The sequence below is a fragment of the Lupinus angustifolius genome, chromosome LG12 (assembly GCF_001865875.1).
Source record: "Lupinus angustifolius cultivar Tanjil chromosome LG12, LupAngTanjil_v1.0, whole genome shotgun sequence".
In the NCBI taxonomy this organism is placed as follows: Eukaryota; Viridiplantae; Streptophyta; class Magnoliopsida; order Fabales; family Fabaceae; genus Lupinus; species Lupinus angustifolius.
The window spans coordinates 12,264,858-12,280,152 of record NC_032020.1 but is presented as its reverse complement, the minus strand read 5'-3'; the positions used below and the strand labels follow the sequence as shown (position 1 = coordinate 12,280,152).

Sequence of the window (15,295 nt, the reverse complement as noted above, 5' to 3'; positions counted from 1 at the left end):
ATTCCGAGTTACGGAACTCAAATAGACACTTTTTGAGCCGTACCGGGTGGATTCGGCCCCGACAGTGGTCCAGAATCGACTGTCTCCAAAAATTAACAAAATTTACCACAAAATAAGAAATAAAATTTCAAGACTAAAACTCAACTAGAGTTTCATCTAATTCTTTACCGAAATTTCCCAAAAATTCATTTTCGAATATATAATTGATAAAAATATTAGTAAAATCTTATAATTCAAAATCGTAAAATTTGCGGTGTTACAAGTACATATCAATATTCATTATGTTCGACCTACGCAAGAGGGAATGACATTGCAACGCTTAAGAGTTAGTTATTTTTTCTTTTAAAAGGTTTGTTTTTCCTTTGAAGTTTCTTATACTTATGTTATTGTCTCTCACTCTGAATGACTAAACTTTTACTTTTACAAAATATAAAATTTAAAATATAAGTTTTAAAATAATTGTTGCCCTTTATTTATAATTGATGTGATAAATCGACCATATTGGTTCTGAAATTTTTAATGTCTTCTATAATTTTCAGCCACGTGATTGTGATGGTGCTTAGTTTGAAGGATGCAATTTACAATTTGTAATTTATATACCAGATGTATGTGGGATGCACGTTTTAGTTGAATTTATATACAGATTGCGATAATTTCGATTGTGTATGCTTAAAGATTTGAGAACAAAAATATATGTTTGTCATTTTGTCTTTTTTCAACCCGAACCCCTCCCTATCTTGACCCTCTTATTTTAGACTCGTCTCTCACGCGTCACATTCTAATTAATGGCAGATTCAGGTTTAAAAGTTGACTCGATCAATATTTAGGAACGGGTGAGTGACATATTTAACCCGTCCCAACCTGTCCCACGCTCACCAATTTCGATTGTGCATGCTTAAAGATTTGAGAACAAGAATCTACATTTGTCATTTTGCCTTTTTTCAACCCGGACTCATCCCTATATTGACCCTCTTATTTTAGACTCGTCCCTCACGCATCTCATTCTAATTAAAGACAAATTCAAGTTTAAAAGTTGACCCGATCAATATTTAGAAACGGGTGAGAGACATACTTAACCCGTCTCACGCTCGCCCTTACATCCATTTATCAACACTTATTAACCTATATTATATTATTGCATGGCTACTATTTACTCACTTGGATTATTTAATTTTTCCAACAATTTCACTTATTATTTTATCTCTTAAATTCAACACTTTCATCTTTTTAGATTGTAGTCTCCTTGAATTTTATATTTTATCATTTATGTACCACTTATTTTATAAATTATCCAATTCAAACTTCAAAACTTTTATTTATTTGTATATCATTTTATTTTTAAATATTGATATTTATATTGTATTTTATTTTAATATTTTTTATCCTTTGTCATAATGTATTAAAAATTTATAGTAAAAATATATATGAAGATAAATATTAAAAAATATTCTTTAAAATAGTATAAAGACAAGTAAAGAAATCTCAATATGAACAAATAACTTGGTCTCATTTTTTTTTGTAATTTACAATGTCCAAAAATAATTTTTATACTTTATGCAAACAAAAAAATAGCTTATATTCAATTTTTAACTAATATACTCCATCTTAATCGTTTATAAACTAAAAGTATAATGTATGTCAAATGCACATGATTACAATATTAGTTTTTGTATGAAAATGTTTTTATGAAAAAACTAATCGAAAACAATACTTGTAAGGTACTACGCCATGCGTTGAGCTAAGTTTGAATGGTAAATTCTTTCTTTTAAAAATATACAAATGGGAAATACGCAACGGTAGAATCTCGATACTTGAAAAAGGAATCCAATGTTAGTTCCTTGTCCCTAGTAAAAACAGTAGACACAGTTAAAAATAGAGAGATAATAATAGTAACTATAATATTTATGCAATAAAAAATTTTATATAGTAAGTGCAGATTAATTTTATTGAAGAATCAATAATAATTGAAAATAAATAATGAACAATACAATAATAATGTAAAAAAACTCTTACATATATACATCATATTTCTCTAATATTAATAGTATAACAATCATATATGCACCGTTGTTTTCAGTATAAAAAATGGAAAAATTTGCAAAATCTCCTCAAACTTTATGTGTTTTGTAAACAGATACCGTAAACTATTTTTTTCTCTTCATAATTACTCCTTAAATTTTAACTATTAATGAAATTGGTCCACATATATATAAAATTTTAAATTATTGACAATAAAATTGGAATCAACACATTATAAGAAAATATATAATTTGTACCACATACCCTCTCTTTTGAGACGGGTTGTACAGTTGCAAATCAATGAAAAATCACTAAAATCAGAGTATAGTTACAAAACAAAGCCTCTTTAGCAACAATACAGTAGAGTGTGAGCACTAGAATGAAAGTAGAAGAGTAGAATAGTGCAGTAACCAGATAAAAGGGTAATGTATTGAATTTACCGGCAGTGAAGGACAATTTAGTTGTTAATTCCAATTTCATTTTTAGTAATTTAAAGTTGTATATATGTAAGGATTAATTTTATTAATAGTTAAAGTTTAAGGAGTATTTATAAAAAAAAAATAATTTATGGTGTCTATTTGCAAAAAGCATAAAGTTTAAGGGGGTTATGTACACTTCCTCTAAATATATATATATTAAGTCAATTATTTATATTTAAAAATCAATAGTAATCAAATATAAATATAGATAAAACAATAACAATATAAAAATATACATTGTTAATACAATTATTTTTTTCTCATTTATTATATATTTTTTATTAGTATTTCATTTAAGCTAAATTGCACCTTTTGTGTGTGTTTAGTAGGGATATTTTTCAATGTAGTTGAAGTTGTAACATTGGAATACATCTTCTATTTCACAAGTGTATCACTATATTTTAACCAGTTATAGTAAATAATATACAAATTGACATTAGGAGAAAATATGTGGTTCCTCATATGACGAGGCACCCTGATTCAACAAGTTATTAATTATAGTTAGTTATAAAAAATGGAGATGTATTACTTAAACCACCATTGATTAGTTATATTTTTTGCATTACAATTTCAATTTAGTCCCCGTTTAATAAAGACCCATTAGTTCTTTAGTGGAAATTATTTTAAATGAGTCGTTCTTTCATAATTCATCTCCATCCTTCTTGATGGTCGGAGTTTTGATCCCTTGTAACTATCCTCCTATCTTTCACTCATTTTCACCTATCTTTCATTTATTTATTTTCCCCTACAATTATCAATATTATATCCAACAAATATACTTCTAATCATTAACCTAATGCGATACCATGATTTAGTGAGACTTCATATTACTAGATCAATATATTGTTAATTGATCTTTCCATTTGTTAACCAAACATGATTAAGTTTCAATTTTAAGTTATAACAAAACTCTAAATATACAAAATTTACCAAGTGGGTATATTGGAAAACGCGAGAAGCAAAAACTTGAACTTCAACTTCGAGTGTTTGACTATTTAAGTAACTCTTGCTTCCATTCTTACAAGTTAAAACTATAACACTAAATTGAAATTTATCATTTTTTATGTATAAGGAAGAAAATAACGTTTTTCTCTTAGGCAATGATGATTGGTCGAGATGGAAACAGATTGCATGTGGGGTGAATTTTACTTTACCTACATGGTGAAGGATTCAATCCTCAAATACTACTTTGGTTAAAGAAAAAACTTTCATTTTGTTCCTATACATAACAAATCTTTCTTTTATATAAAAAAGTGCCCTTTATCTTTTATTGTATACATAAAGGTAGGTTGTACTTTTAAATATAAAGCAGAAAGCATTTGCTTATAATCTTTTATATCTTATAATATAATTAAGCATATGCCAACTATATGTGGTGTATTTTTTTCAACACCATATATAATGCACAAACAGATCATGTTCTTGTGTCAGTGTCGGTGTCCCTCTGAATTATAAGACTAAAAGATGACTTGTTCACCGCAAAAAAAATCCTAATATTAATGTGAACCACAAAGAAAAATGCAGCCAAAGATTGGACAAAAAAGAAAAAGGTTAAGAAAGGTATTGATACGAAATCGACTTTATCAAATCATTGCCCTTTTAAGGTCCTATAATTGTGGGCAAGTGGTATACCTTTTGGAAATGGACTTAGAAAGGTTATAGATAAGGTTGAAATTAGTTGTATTAGACATAGTATATGCCATTTTTGAGAGAAAAACAATGGATAACAAGCTGGAAATTCTTTACTAGTCAAGTAGTCATCATCCTTTGGTGGGTCTACATGTTTTCATCTTTTCATGTGAAGAATATATCGACCCTAAACTTTTAAAGGGTTAGCTCTAATCATGGGATATATATTAATAATATAAAATTACCATAACAAAATGATATAGCCTAGTTATTACTAACAAGAGAGTAGATTTGGATGGAAAAGAATAATCTATAGAAAAGCATAACGAAAGAGAATGCAAGCAGTATTGTGCTTGACTCCGAGAGTCATATTAATAAGGTTTTAAATTGGAGTGTGCAACTGATACAACATTAATATGTTAAGTTTTTAGAAGTCGTCAAAACTATATCATAACTACAATTGTGGGCATATCAACTTTATGCATCATACACTTCATGCTATTTACGTTATTGTTTGTGGTAAGGTCTTCCACAACATCACATGCATGACCTGACAAGTTGCTGGGAACTAAACTGCTATTGTTCCCAAGCTTTAAAATTGATGTGTATGTAACGATGTCAGAACTTATTTTTTCCTTTTGAAGATAGTGTCAGAGATTTAATCATTCAATTTGACCACTCTTCTTCTATCAAGTTTGCACATTTGCACTACTCCTGCAATTTTATACACAGAATGATGAGTTCTTCCTACTCTATTCAGCATAATGAGAAACATAGAAATCAATAATGTACTAATGGGTTCCAGTATACTTCACTCAACCATCTTTTTATAATAAGAGTTGTGTTAATGAGTGTCTTAAAATAAGAAGGTTCAATAATGTAATACCATGTGTTAAGTACATTATTTCAGGAATGCAAAATAAGAAAATTAGTTTTGGAAAACTAAGTTCAGCATTTCTGAAAATTTAAGAATATCATTTTTCAATGCAAGATTTCTATTTTCTCTTCCTCAACCAATGGTATTGGGGCACTTGTTAACATCCCCATATAATAAATCCTGAAACTTATATAAAAAATAATATTCCAATAAACCCTATAAATATTTATAAATATAATGGTTTATTGTTGTACCCGTGCAAAAGCATCTAAAGATATAAAATGCTTTTATAATGTTTTGGTAGTAGTGATTAGCTTCACCTTTTGAATCAGCCGAAAGCTGTCGAAGCAGCACATAGATACAAAGTGACCAACACAATTTCTTACTTGCTCATAAAAGTCACAAATGACATATTGACTATGGCCAATAGTCAATCTCTACCACTTAACTACCAAAGAAAAAATATGCACATCAACATCAACATGTATTGATATGTAAGAGAAAAGTTATACATAAAAGAATAGTAGTAGTTTCAACTCTAGTATTTTATTGGGAGATCTTTATCAATGAGATATAACATTATTCCATGGTAAAAAAACTATTAAGTGAGTTTCACATTATATTTTTAAGCCAAAAACTTTTAGCAAATGAAATTTGGGGTACCTACCCATTGAAATAAGTAGAGCACAACTGCAGGTACCAATATGAAAACATTTATTATTTGTAAAATTAGATTTGACATCTTTTTCGTATGTGCATTGGATAATGGATATATGTCTATTCTATCTCAACACACGAGACATCTCAAATTATGGTGGCATTAATATACAATGTCTGTGGGTGAGGTATTTGGTTGTAAAATTTTCCCGCATTTAATATCGACCAGGATAGAAGTTCATAGAACCATTCTATTGTATACTGAAAAAAAATGACGATCCAATACATGAGACTCTCATACAATGAAATTTAATAAAAATGATGCACACAATAGTCTTATCCCCGTAAATGAATAAATTATTTTTAGAATTTGAAGATACGACCTATTAATTATTGAACAACAATCTTAATATTGTGTTAAGCTTAACTTATGTCAAATTTTAACAATCCCTCAAAAAACTTTTAGCTCTGCTCTCTTGATTTTCTCATTAGCGAGCAGCATTTTCACCTTTCTCTAAAAATGCACCTATCACTTTGGAGGCCCTCACTTGATTGGACTATTCAATATCTACATGATATAATTATGAGTCCAACACGGTATACAAAAGAAATATCTGAGAGAGATGGGGGAAACGTTAAAAGGATTGACAATTCCATTGAAAATACTTGTAATTGCCAAGGCTTTTAGAATTGTAAGCTTGTCATTGTACATTTATTTTATCTTCATAAACAGGGTCCTGTAACTTTGATGTTATGTTAAACTCTGCTTGCTCCAATTAGGTGGAATACTTTCGGCGGATCATCGGCTACGCGACTCTGGACATGCTAGTTTCTAATTTTGACAACATGTATTCTTTAGCTTCATGAGCTACTTAGTTTCACAACTACATCATGGTAAATGAAAGAAATAGCATAAAAATAAGGCCAATATTTCAGAGTATGCAACAGTTTATGCAATATGGTGTTCAATTCTGAAAGTAAATAACTTATATCACCATGCACCCTTTCAATAGCATATTTAAAATTATATTGACACTCACATATCACTCTTTACAAGGATATATAATAACCAGAGATCAATTACTCAGCTACAAGAATCTACCTGTAAAAGATGTTTTTTTTGTACACAATGGAGTCAACTTAAACATAACTGAAGTCCTCAATGTAATAATCTTGTACTAAAAAAAGAGTTTTATCATCCATTAGCAACCAGATAAAGGACTGAATAAGAAACCAGAGATTGCACCTATGATCTCTTCTGCCATAACCACCTAAAGTTGTACCATTTCGCCACTTCATGAAGATAATTAGCATGCAAATTCCTATCAAAAGAGCATAAAGCACAGTTAGCCAGTGACCTAATAAGTCTGGCAATAATTCACAGCCCAACATTATTGAAGCAAAACAGTAGATTTCTTCATTCTCTTGTAATTTGCACAAATAGAAAGCAAAAATATTTGCAGTAGCTTCTTTTATAAAGAAGGTTATAAACCAAAAATAAACAAAACCTATGTCAACTAAACATGCACTTACAATCTAAATTTTGGAAAAGAACAAAAGATCTCAGCAAAGAACTAATGATACAAGAAAAGCAGGCCTTGTATCTTGGTACCAATCTGTCTGAGAAGGCCATTTATAAATAAGGATTAACTTTATTTTGTGAGAAGGATAAATCAAACTGGGGCTTGGTGGCATTGTTAATAGGGAAGTTGCCAAGATCTTAGGCTGTCACTGGACTACTGGTGCACTTCACTCAAATTCTTTATTTTATTATTTACCATTCAATATGAGATGTAATCTTTCGTAAAATTTGACGAAATGAATTCAAGTACAGAAAATGCAGCTAAAAGGATCAAAAGACCTAAATGAATCAAGTAAACCAAATAGACTGGGAATGCAGAAATTCCTCTTGCACCACAAGGACCAACACCAGGCACAAAGAAGCCAGCACACATCGGGAGAAGAGATGGCATACATAACGTGAAATTAAAGAAGATCCTCAACTCTATTCCAGCAAGATGTATTAGGTTCAACATCATGCAATAACAGCACTAACTTCCTCCTTATATTTCCAATGTTGGAATTTGAATAGAAGCAGTTGCACCAAATAGAAACATTGTTGGAGGAATTTGGATGGACTGAATATATTTTCATGGGACCAAAGTAAGGGTTACTGGTACATCCTCTGATCCCATATGACACCAAATTCCATATTTTAAGAAAGCAATTCATAAATAACAAAACATTAAGTAGTCAATCTCGGATAGTAGAGTGGAGCAGCCGACCCTAAAAATGCTATAGCGAGAATGCTGCTATTGTGACGTTTCGGGAAAATATATAAGTAATCTATACTATGCACACAATAGAAGAATATACAGAATAAGAAGACATCCATAAACAAGAATCAAAATTCCTTGTCACTATCATTCAAATCTAACAGAGCTCAAATAAGTTTAGGCCTGTAAAGGTAACAAAGAAGGGAGAAGAATGCATCTTAATTGCAGGAGAAGAGTTCATATCACAATGAAACAATTGCGTCTAAAACAAAACCCACCATACAGTACACTAAATGAAAGAAAAGCATTCGACATCAAACAAAACGTACCTAACAATTATAAAAAATGCTCAGCAAAATCAAGCAAAACCAACCTCATAGAATAAAAACGCACAGCATAGGATATCATGTGATTTTTTTTATAAAAAAAATAGGTCTTTGTTCTGGGACAAGATAAACCTGATTACAGTCCTTACAGAAAACACAGCAACTTGAACAATCAGAGTATTTCTTAAAATTACTCCCTTCATCCCTACCGGGGACACTATTCACCACCAATCCCACGATGCAGAACCTCAACGCTACTGGTAATAGCATTGTGACGACCCCCAAATCTGCTCTTCTACACAGCAGTAGCGCAGCAATTTATTAACCCACGAAATACTTCGCAAACAGAAAAAAAGAAAAGAAAAGATGGACGGAATAAAAAGTATTGATTCAAGAGTAGACGGGGGATTGAGAAAGATGACCTACATAGATATGAGAAATCGAATACTCCTTCTAAGCTAACATAATATGTCAGGCTAATGGTTAATAGTTTTCCCAAACAGCGATACGAAAAGCACTCATCTTTTTACTCTTCAAAACTCTACCCTGCTTGTAGCCTTGTACTATATAGTATCCTTTTAAGTTAAGATGTGCCTGATTTCAAATTGGATTCAATTTCAAGCTTTGGCGTTCTATGGTGAGTTCCTTGAAAATGTATGCTTATTATAGGTATATCTTCTCTTTTACGTTTTCTGGTAGACTTACGAAAGTGAAGTCATAAATTTTAACACACAACTATGAGACCTACAATTTTGTATAACACTGAATGTTGGGCAGTAAAAAGTCAACAGCTGAAAACTCAATGGGGCAAAAATGAGAAAGTTGTGTTGGATAAATAGATACATTAGACAAGATAGGATCATCATGGGTTTTCATATCAATTGTCACATAAACATCCAATGCAATTTTAAGAGTCTAAGTGAATGTCTATAAACTTAAATATCACTCTCAGAATCATGATCTACTTTTGCTGCATCCAGTTGTTTGTTTCATAACATCTGAATAGTGTGAATACAATCATTACATCCATCGAAAGCAAGTAGATGATTCAAATTGCACAAGCAAAATATTCATTACAAACAAAGAACCCCTCCAAAACTGGCATAGCTATTGAAATGTATTTTCATCACAGTTTTTAAAAACCAAAAATAACAAAATCAACACAAGAAATATAAATTTTCACCAAGACAATTCTCACCCTCGATGAAAGGGCAAACAAACCTCAGAATCTGTCATGACTACAAAAAAATAGTAAATAGTAAATATAAACACGAAAGGTAAATGTCACACAAAAGATTTACAAACTATGATAATGATTGGTATGCTGACATAACAGAATGGAACAATATATTTTGTTCTATTTATGAAGTACACCAAAAGTATACCAGAATTTATGTCTTATTTCATCATAATATGATAGGTTTGCCAAATGCTACCATAATGATGAATGATTAATGGCTCAATGCCCTACAGGCAACCATCAACTTTCTTTATCTTCAAACTTCTCTAAACAAAAAAATTCAGAGAAGCAAACAAACCACAAAAATCACCAATTACTAATCACCACTGAACTAAAGTAAAAAACCAGAGCAACCCAATTCACTCAAGCATCAAAGTTAAAAACTCTCAATCAAAACAGAAAATCCAACAAAACCCCACCAAAGAAAAAACCACAGAAATAAAAAAGAAACTTACTTTACCTACAAAGGATGAAACCCCATTCAATCAGAATGAGAATGGTAATAGAACCCATCATCATAATCAAAGGTGTTGACAGAATAGACATCATCCTCATCAGAAGGAAGGTAAGAGAACATGAAATCATAAGGATGCTGAAGACAGAAGAAATCCCAAAGACCAAGAGCAAGACGATGCAATTGTTGAAAAGGGAAAGTGAAGAGAATATCAAAAAGCTCCTCAACGCTAAAAGGGTCACGAATGCATATTAACCATTGCCAAGCTTGTGCAGAAAAACGTGCCACTGAAAACACTACTAAGCTGTTCAAAACCATGATGATGATGATTTTGTTTTTCTCTGTTGCTAATTGATTAGTTGATTATTGGAGTAAATGATTTCAGCCTCATTATTCATCATTGTCTCCTTCAATTTCATCATTTTCCAATGTACTTAGAAATATATTTGCTTAATGTTCACACCTCAGAGCCTTAGATTGTGATAAAATCACTTCAAATATTATACTTCAAACCAACATTGACTTTGTTATTGGATTCCAATCAAATATTTCTTTTAATCAAGTGGGTGGTTAATATTAAAACTGATAAAGAAAAAAAATATTATATTTTTCTCCAGAATCAAATTTTGGACTACCAAAATTAACCAACTGCGACTTTTTTAATTCGTTTTTATTTATAATTGCCGTAATTAAATTTAATTAAGGCAATGTATAATAAATTTATAAAATGAAGACCAAGTTTAAAAAAAATAAATAAATAATACAAAACAATATTTTGTTAGCGCTTATATTCTTCGGTCTTGAACCCGTTGAGAAAGGTATGAGAAAAGATTATCTAACAATGAAGTCAATATATGATATAGATATGTAGAATGTGACACAATAGTGAATTAGAGATGGAATGGAGTAAGTAAGTTCAAAATGTGAAGTAAACTTCTTCAATAGAGAACTAACTTATTTATACCATAGGAAATGAGTTCATTAGGAGATGTTATTGGTTTAGTTGACTAAATGGCTCTATCGTGCATGTCCCAGACAAGCGAAGGTTGTTTTTATCATGTTATGTGGCTTTGACAGATTCATATTCATTGGACATACGACTTTCGCTCATATTGACATGTGTCTTATGTCATTAGTTCATTTTGCCTGCTGCTAAGAGGTATAGTAGAGCATAGGTATCATGTGGTATGTAACATTAACAAATGTATGTGTCATGCAGGCGTTACAATAGTGGAGTGCCAAAAGTAATTTTGTACTTTCTTGTTACTTCTACCTTATCGATATCTACTTGCTCAGATTGCCTGACTAAGATATGAGAGTGTTTGGATTATGCTTATCTTGTTCGGTCATTTGTTAATATTCTAGAACCGGAATGGAACAACTTGTATTTCCTTGTGGTAATATTTAACCAAAAATAGAAATGTATTAAAATTAACATTATTCCAATCATAATAATGAAATAAAAAATGCAATCAATTAATTCTACACATACTCATATAGAGTATAATATTTATATATTATCATCATAAAAATTTATATATAGTCAGTATATTATCTATATTTTATTTATACTACTTTTTTTAAAGAGATAATAATCATTAAATATGAAATTATGGATAATACAATAAAAATGTATAGAACTCTTATATTGTAATTATATATATATATATTTTTTCTCATTCACATAACTCAAGTTTATGTTAATTCTCTAAAATATAAGTTTTAGAGCATTCATGCTCATAGCATAATTAGACCATCACAACTAATTAAACAAGGGGATAATATTTAGAGATCAAAACTAACCCAAATTAACATAATATTTTGAAAGGGAAATGGAGGTTCGTGTGATTTAATCACCCAGTTTTTAAGTATCATTTCTGAAACGGGCATATAATACAGTGGCCCATGATGTTTAGCCCAAGAGAAACATTACACATTTTGAATCCCATAAGATATGAGGCCTTGTCTATATGTATATGCATGAGATTACTTATGTGTCTATTTAAAAAAATACAGACATAACATTGTCCATGTGCACATAAGATTAAAGATGTCTTAAAAAACACATGTAATATTGCCTACAAATATCTACTTTTACACACATAAGTAAGGTTATAGATAGAGCTTGAGGTTTAAAATTGCTAATTTGGGGTTTAAATCTACACTTTTTTCAGAATTCATTTGTAACGTTTTTAAGTATGAGTTGTTTTTATTTTATAAAATATATACTTTTCATAAAAATAAAAAACTTTTTCCAAAATTAGGAGTGAACACGTTTATTTGGTGGAACATGAATTGACGAGTGTCCAAATTCAAATATTAATCTTTTTATTGATTTTAATCAGATGTATACAATTAAATATCATCTTAATTATAAACAAAAAAATTTATTATAATTTTAATCCATAATTTATCACTGAGATTCTAAAACTCACACCTGACTCTCTAAAAATATTTATTTATATCAAGGGGATGGCATTGAAAATTGTTTTTTAAGTATTAGGTCATAATTTGAAAAACAAAATTTTGACCATTTGAAAAAAAAAACACCTTAGCTTCTTACTTTATATTGTTTCCCATCCCCATTTATTTTTATAGAAAGCAAGATTCTAAATTCACAATAATTCACTTTTCACCTAAAATTGGATGATCTCAAGTCATTGCAATGAGATTTCTATTTACTAGCATTTTGATACATTTTGTTTTCTTTGGCATGCACACAACTAATTACATACATAGGTCACAAATCCATAGGTTTGTTAGTGATATTGGTTCTATACATGGCATTCGTAGTGGTGGTAGATGGAGGTAAATACAAACATATTTGCAAGATACCCATGCACCATTGTCTAAAAACCAAGGGTAGCCATACATTTTTTTGGTCCCCAACACCAATCAATTGAGCTAATGATAAAGATAAAAGTACGTATTCGTTGATAATGTATGAGTATTTTATAATGTTACTATATTATTCATAATTTATTTTTAATTATTATTAACTTTTAAATAAAAGTAATATAAATAAATAGTGAATGATACACTAATTGTATATAAATTTTTATATTACCGGTACATAAATATTACATTAAAGATAAAGTGTGCAATGAATAAAACTCAATGGATGACTTTAAAACATCACAAGTGGGCTTGCAAATGTGCTCTTAGTTATATGAAGCATTGAGTAGGAATGTACGATGTTGGTAACAAAAATTTGTCATTTTTCCCAAATTAGAAAGAAAAAAAAACATGTGTTGCAAGAGATTTATATCTAAATCAAGCTTTCCCGGAAATTGAAACATGCACCATTAAGTATGCTAGTCTCATTTCGATGAAAATATGATTTAAAAGTCATTTATAATGACTTGAGCAAATCTTTCCCCCAATGAGTTAAAAATAGGTATAAAGTTATCTCAAGTTATTCTTACTCACGAATAAATCATACACGTTGTATTATTAATATTAAATTCTTAATTCACCTTAATTAATTGATATAAAGTGAATATATTGTATATCCTCACCTTTTCATTTTACAACATTTATAATTGGGAAACCTTTAATGTACATAAAATATAACCAAAACTAAACTAAGAGTTGCTTAATCATAAAAAAGTATGAATGTGATTAATCCATTAATCTTAACCCAATATAAAATAAGATATGAGCTACAAACATATAATAAAAATTTAAAATTGTTAAAGGGATCATCTAAGTATTTCCTATTTTCATATTAGTCCTATTAAATTTTTTCAAATGAGTCATTTAGTTTTTTTGACTTTAGGTTGATTCAATAAGTTGTTTTCTGTCAGTTTTTAAATTCAAAGCTATTTTTTTAATGACACAGTTTCAGAAAAATAAAAAAAGTAGATTCTCTCATTTTGAAGTCATTGATTCTAAGATTATAAATTTGAATAAAAGATGGAAAAGCTATAAGAAAAATAGACATAAGGAAAAAAAGTTAAAAGCATGAATTTACTAACTTTGCCTAATAAAACTTGTTAAGTAAGATGAGATATGTGTAGCAGTATCGTCCATCTTATGAATAAGAGACAAGCAATGTGCCAAATTGTGCAACAACCAAACAATATCTGATATCTTATCCACTTTATGAGTCACATTCTTGTCTGTTATTGGAAATGATACTTAGATTTTTAGTTTATTTTTAATGATAAAAATATAATATTAGTGTAAATTAAAATGATAAAAATGTTATTATTTATTAGTTTTGGTATGTATTTTTACCTAATTGTCATTCTCACTAATGAAGAAGAGTTTGGCTCCCTTATGGATACTAGTCAACTTTTAACAACCACAAATTTTGTTATGGGATTGAGCCAGTAAAAACTTTTATCAAATAGTGACTAATTGGACTTGGTACTTGTAACTTATGTAAAAGAATCATCTTCATTAATGGAGAGACAAAGACAAGTTCTTGGTCTTTTGCTTCTTAAGGGTAAAAATGTGATATTTTGTATTTTAAGGATAAAAGTGTCATGTCATTTAATTTTTTTATATTACTTTTTAGATACTTGTCTTTCCATTAATGAATAGGATCCTTACACATATGTCACATATTCAAGTATTAGAATTTGAAGGTATGAATAGGTTCTCAGCAATTCTCTAAGGTATGAATAGGATCTCAGCAATTCTCTAAGTACCAAAAATAGTAAATTCACATACAAATGCTTTCATCACAAATGGTATGCTGCAATGCTAAATAGTGGAAAAAGAATATATCTTTTGTAGTGTATTACACAAACAACACGCATCCAACAAAGAGATATGTACCTTTGTCAATGTCATGGCCTATATCCCCATTTGAGAAGCCTTTGTTATTGTTATGTACCCCATTTTCTTCAGTGCTTGTATCCATCTGTCTCGGTTCACGTGGACATGAGTTTTATCCATAACACATGCGACCTGTACACGAAACTCTCATTAATGAAGAAAATAAATATATACAATCTTACCATCATAAGTATTATTACATGTTACAGGAATTTAAATACAAGTTCAAATCATTGGAGAAATAATTTTATCATTGCACCAATATTCAACCTGAGATATCTAATGTTGAATAGTAATAATAACAATAACAAACAAATTTTAATTCCATTAAGCGAGAGCATAAAAGATAAGGAATGTATCATATAACCTACAACTAATTTTTTGTGTCGAATGTTAATAATTATAAGAATCAACGAAATAGCTATTAGCTTTTGAATTATATGTTTGATAATATCACATTCGCTTTTGAATTTTAATTAGTGTCCATACCAATTTGGTCTTTGTAACTAATGCCATCAAGTCCATATGGTGAAACTGTCATTAACATTAAAGT

The 15,295-nt window shown here is 29.7% G+C and overlaps 1 long non-coding RNA gene across 1 annotated transcript; it reads right to left on the bottom strand.

The window, feature by feature from the left end:
- LOC109362593 lies at window positions 6,597–9,952 on the bottom strand. Its single transcript, XR_002109422.1, has 2 exons — window positions 7,718–9,952; window positions 6,597–6,983 (listed from the first exon to the last, which is right to left on the bottom strand). It is a non-coding gene; the product is annotated as an uncharacterized LOC109362593 (long non-coding RNA).